At 39.0% G+C, this 4,692-nt stretch overlaps 2 long non-coding RNA genes across 2 annotated transcripts in view; one reads left to right on the top strand and one right to left on the bottom strand.

The window, feature by feature from the left end:
* The window catches only part of LOC116669868 (uncharacterized), an 827,043-nt gene that overhangs the window by 75,865 nt on the left and 746,486 nt on the right, over positions 1–4,692 (top strand). The window lies entirely within an intron of this gene.
* LOC116669859 (uncharacterized) overlaps positions 2,877–4,692 on the bottom strand; it is an 18,993-nt gene continuing 17,177 nt past the window's right edge. The window contains exon 3 of the long non-coding RNA XR_004326884.1: positions 2,877–2,965. This is a non-coding gene — a long non-coding RNA (uncharacterized LOC116669859). The remainder of the gene's footprint in view (positions 2,966–4,692) is intronic.

Genomic DNA, 4,692 nt, shown 5'->3' with positions numbered 1-4,692 from the left:
GAGCCTCCATTTCAACAATGAATGAATGAAAAATAGCAATGCGTGTCATTAATGCAGCCAATGAGCAGCCGGTGAGAGCTGGCTGCAGGACGACTCCATCACCATAAACAGTTTTTAATGTTCTATCAGACTAAAACTACTTGATAGTCTGCTCTTGCAATTTTGCTCAAATTATCAGGACAATTAGGGCAGGATTCAGGATAACTGCCCGGGTTTTGGGATGCTGGTCACCCTAAAAAACACACACACACACGGGAGCTCTCACTCATCATAACAGTGTTTAAAATAACATTAATCTTTGAAACTATGTGTTATGACCTAAAATTGGTTGTGACCCATTTATGTTTAGGTCTAAAAAACAGTTAGACATGATGCAATCTGACATATTACCCGTAAACTACAAATACTTTGCAGAATTTTCACGTATCTGTACTTTACTTTGTTATTCATATTTCTGGAAACTTTTACTTTTACTCTACTATATTTCCTAAATAAAATGTATACTTTTACTTCACTCTTATTAAAACACATCAACTTGCTTTAACTTGCGATTGCAAGTTAATGCGCCTCCATTCCAGTTGGTGACGTGATGCCTGTTTGTTGCCAAGCAGCTACGAAAAAAAACCATAGGCTAAAACTAAAGAAGAAGAAGAGGAAGCCTAATAACTGATAGTGTCATGGAAGCACCTGGTGAAGGCTCTGCCGCCATGGTAACAGACGATGACCACCCCAAAAATAGTGGTGAACAGGGTGGTGATGAAGATAACGTTACACACCTTTGGCCATAAAGTTCATAAACGGAGTCTTTTACTTCTAATACTTAGGTACATTTAATATCCAAAAATCACTTTTGATACTTAAGTACAGTAAAGATCAGCTACTTTAAGACTTTTACTCAAGTGTTATTCTAAAAAGTGACTTTAACTTAAGTCTTTTTCTGGTAGATACTTGTAATTTTACAAAAGTAGTGCTTTCAAGTACTTTATTGTCCAAAATGCAGCGGCCCGCCTGGTAACGAGCACGAAAAAACGAGACCACGTAACTCCGATTCTTTATTCTCTCCATTGGCTCCCGGTACACTTTAGAATTAAGTATAACATTTTATTGTTTGTTTTTAAAGCTCTTTATGGCCTTGCCCCATCTTACATTTTAGACATGCTGACTATTCGTAATTGTGGTAGGACGTTGAGGTCATCTAATCAACTCATGTTGGAAGTGCCCAGGTCAAAACTGAAACACTGAGTTTCAGTTTTGACCAGTTTTGACTGGGTGACCGCGCTTTTTCGGTTTCTGGACCTAAGCTCTGGAATAAGCTGCCCAGTGAGATGCGTATCGTTACTGACCTGGGCCTTTTTTTAAATCAAGACTTAAGACGCATCTTTTTAAAGTGGCGTTTGGTACCCAGTAATGTGATGGCACATTTATATTGATTTTATTTTTTTTATCTTTTTCTTTCTTTTCTCATTCATTATTGTATCTTTGTTATTGGTGTGTTGTTGTTTTAAATCTGTGGTTTTATCTGTTGTGAAGCACTTTGGTTCACCAATCTGTCGATGTAAGGTGCTATATAAATAAAATACATTTACATTTACATTTACATTAATGCAAGACTGCATTTTAAAAACCTGTTTTGGGAACTAATCAATACTACAGTTAAGGCCCCTGGTTTGCTTGCCTGGTGGAGTGGGGCGTCCCATGTGTGGAGGTTTGTTCCTCGACTTAGCAGCGGATTGACTCTGCTGCGGGTCATTCCCCTTCTTTCTCCCCTTTTCAGGTCTAGGCTGTCCTGCCCAAATGGAGGCCTAACAATGCCCAGGAAATAGTCCTAAAATAAATACTACATTTATGTAAATGTAAAATTGTTAAAAAATAATGGTTAAAAATATGTTAAAACCCCAGGCTTAAATCTAAGAACAGACTCCGGTATACAAACCATACATACTACATGATAATCTACTGTCACTAGCCTGGGCTTCGGGAAAAGACATTTTGTTGAACCCTGCGAGGTGCAGCATCTGCAGCACTACTGCTGACGGATGTACTGTAGGTGGGACAGCTTTGCATTTGTGTTGCATTCATTTGCACATTAAAGGGAATAAAAATAAAAAAGGATGAATATGGAATAACACAAATGTGGCACAATAATATTGCCATTAGCATATTTCTGCAAGTGGGCCTTTCCCTCAGGATACTGTGACCAAAGAGGAAACAACAACTGGAATCTGAAGTAAGCTAAACTCACTGCCATTCGTCAGGTAACAGGAGAGAGCGTGTCCTTTAATCCTCATGTTGTCCTCGGGTCAAATTGACCCATTTTCCCATATCGGTGTTCTTTTTAACTACCCTGTATAACTGACTGATTCCACACAACGCGCTACAAAGTACAAATCTCTACTTTCATTAATTGTGGAGTGTCTTATTCCATTTCATAGCATAAGAACAGTAAAAGCAAAAGAAATTGAAGTGCTTTTGAAATAGTATTGAGTAAAAGTTGACATATTCCAGTCTGTGATCATCCATCAACATCCATTCCTTTAATTTTACTCTAAGTAATTCCTAATTTCCACTTTTCTAACTCAAACATTAGGTTATAATTTCCTATAAACGAGGTTTATTGACCATAAATTCCCAAAAAATAACCATAAAACTAACGTTAATAAGTTAGTGTCACGTAGTGTTAAACGTCAAAAAGTGACAAACACTAAATAAAGTGTTGAAGAAAGGGGAAAAAAACGTAAGAAAAAATGAAAAACATTGATAAAAATCATCAACAAAATTGTTGATTTTCAATTTTGACAGGAAGACAAGACAAGAGTTAAAAGGATACTTCACAGAATGGCATTAAGCTTGGTATCCGTAGAAACCCGTGAGTATTTTCGAAAGACTGTGCTTCCCTCTCTCATGTCCCCCTGAGACGAGAGATCTCTGTATTGTGTGTCTGGAAAAAACCTCAGATGACGCATAACTCGTTTGTATATATTAAAATGTGTAACAGAACTTGAGCCACGGTAAAACGTTGTTTTGTGCATATGGTTGAAATGACAATAAAATACACTAGAGTTGACTTGAACGCCTCGCTGTCTATGTCAGTAAACGATAGGCGTGGCTTGGGCGTGGACTCTTTGAGCAGCGAAGCAAGTGCACTCTGGGATTTGGTGTCTTTCATCCACATGTGCCAAAAACTAATTTTCTGGCTTTTCACGGCCTAGAAGGCACGAATTTTGAAAAGAAATGTCACATTTCTACTACATAAGTGACCCAATTTAAAGATATATTAATATTTTCAATGGTGAAATATCCATTTAAGTTGAGAGTTTCAGGTTGAATTTAGGCCACATTTATTCAGCCACATACATAAATTGCCTTAGCTTCTTTAGGAAAGCCAAGATCGTGTTAATTTAAAAAGCAATGCCTTAACTAGTGTTGTGGTCAAGGCCGCCTAAACCGAGACCAAGTCATCACAAAGACCACAGAATTTAAGGGGTTGAGACCGAGGCAAGATCAAGATCAAGACCAAGGCAGGGCGAGACCGAGTCAAGACCAAGACCAGACCAATGCGAGTACCACACTGTATGACACAATATAATGTGGAAAACTCTAGCCATAGGCACTCCTTAAATTGATCTGAAAGGTCCACATTCTCATAAAAAAACACCCACATAAAACAAATAAACTCCTTCAAGTTTTGGAAGACAGATTTTTATGATTTGATTTGGCTGAAATCTCCATCACATTCACTTTCTTGGGTGTGTGTGTGTGTTTGTGCCGCTCTAAATTACAGTATACTGATACCCATTTTGTGGACCCTGTTTTAAAGGACAATTCTGTCATAAAATGAACCTAAGGGTACCAAGTTGACCGTTCTCTGGGATTAGTTTTCATGCTAATCGAATGTGACCAGTGTTAGCACAGACACCTGATTAGCTCATAACGCTAGTCGTCATCTAACACACACAACACAACCTCATCTAAGAGCACATTTGAAGCTCCCAACCGGAGCTGCACTCTGATGACACAGGGCTGCCAACTCTCACGCATTGGCCGATTTCTCACGCTGAAGTGTCAACCCGGTAGGTCAAATTTCTGAAAGATGAGGTCTGTGGAAGTTTCAAATTGTCTTCAACTGAAAACATTTTTTTCACGATCCATCTCATTTCCCCGGCTTCAGGTATGAGCTCTGAGTATCAGACCCGTCCGTCGCTTTGTGACCACTCTCTCTGTAAAAATAGAGGTGAGCAGCGCGGCTGGTAGCGTAGCAACTTCAGTTCATGTTAGTGGACTCGCTCTGCTGTGGACAGTGACGCGTTGCATCCGTGTAGTCCTCCGATAATGAGCAGCGTACAGCTCCTCTAAACTTTGTCAGAGACCAGAGACCCAAATGGGCCTCTGTGTCTGTCAGACGGTCTGAGTGAGATCCACCATATCAGCGGAGCAAAAACATGCACAGCAGACTATATTACAACTCTCCAAATCTCGGCCAACAGAGATGAGAGGAGTTATATTTTGAATGTGCTTAAAGTTGTAAACATGAGCAGAAATCTGATGAAACACATCTGAGCTATACTATATGTACTATACTATATATACTACATATATACACTATACTATATATACGATACTGCAACGTCGGGCCACTATTGTGATTCTCTAACCTCTGTGTATCTCTAAATGTAACTGTAAATAATTAATTCA

The sequence above is a fragment of the Etheostoma spectabile genome, chromosome 20 (assembly GCF_008692095.1).
Source record: "Etheostoma spectabile isolate EspeVRDwgs_2016 chromosome 20, UIUC_Espe_1.0, whole genome shotgun sequence".
Taxonomy (NCBI): Eukaryota; Metazoa; Chordata; class Actinopteri; order Perciformes; family Percidae; genus Etheostoma; species Etheostoma spectabile.
The sequence above is the reverse complement of the archived record's forward strand: the minus strand, read 5'-3'. Positions and strand labels throughout refer to the sequence as shown.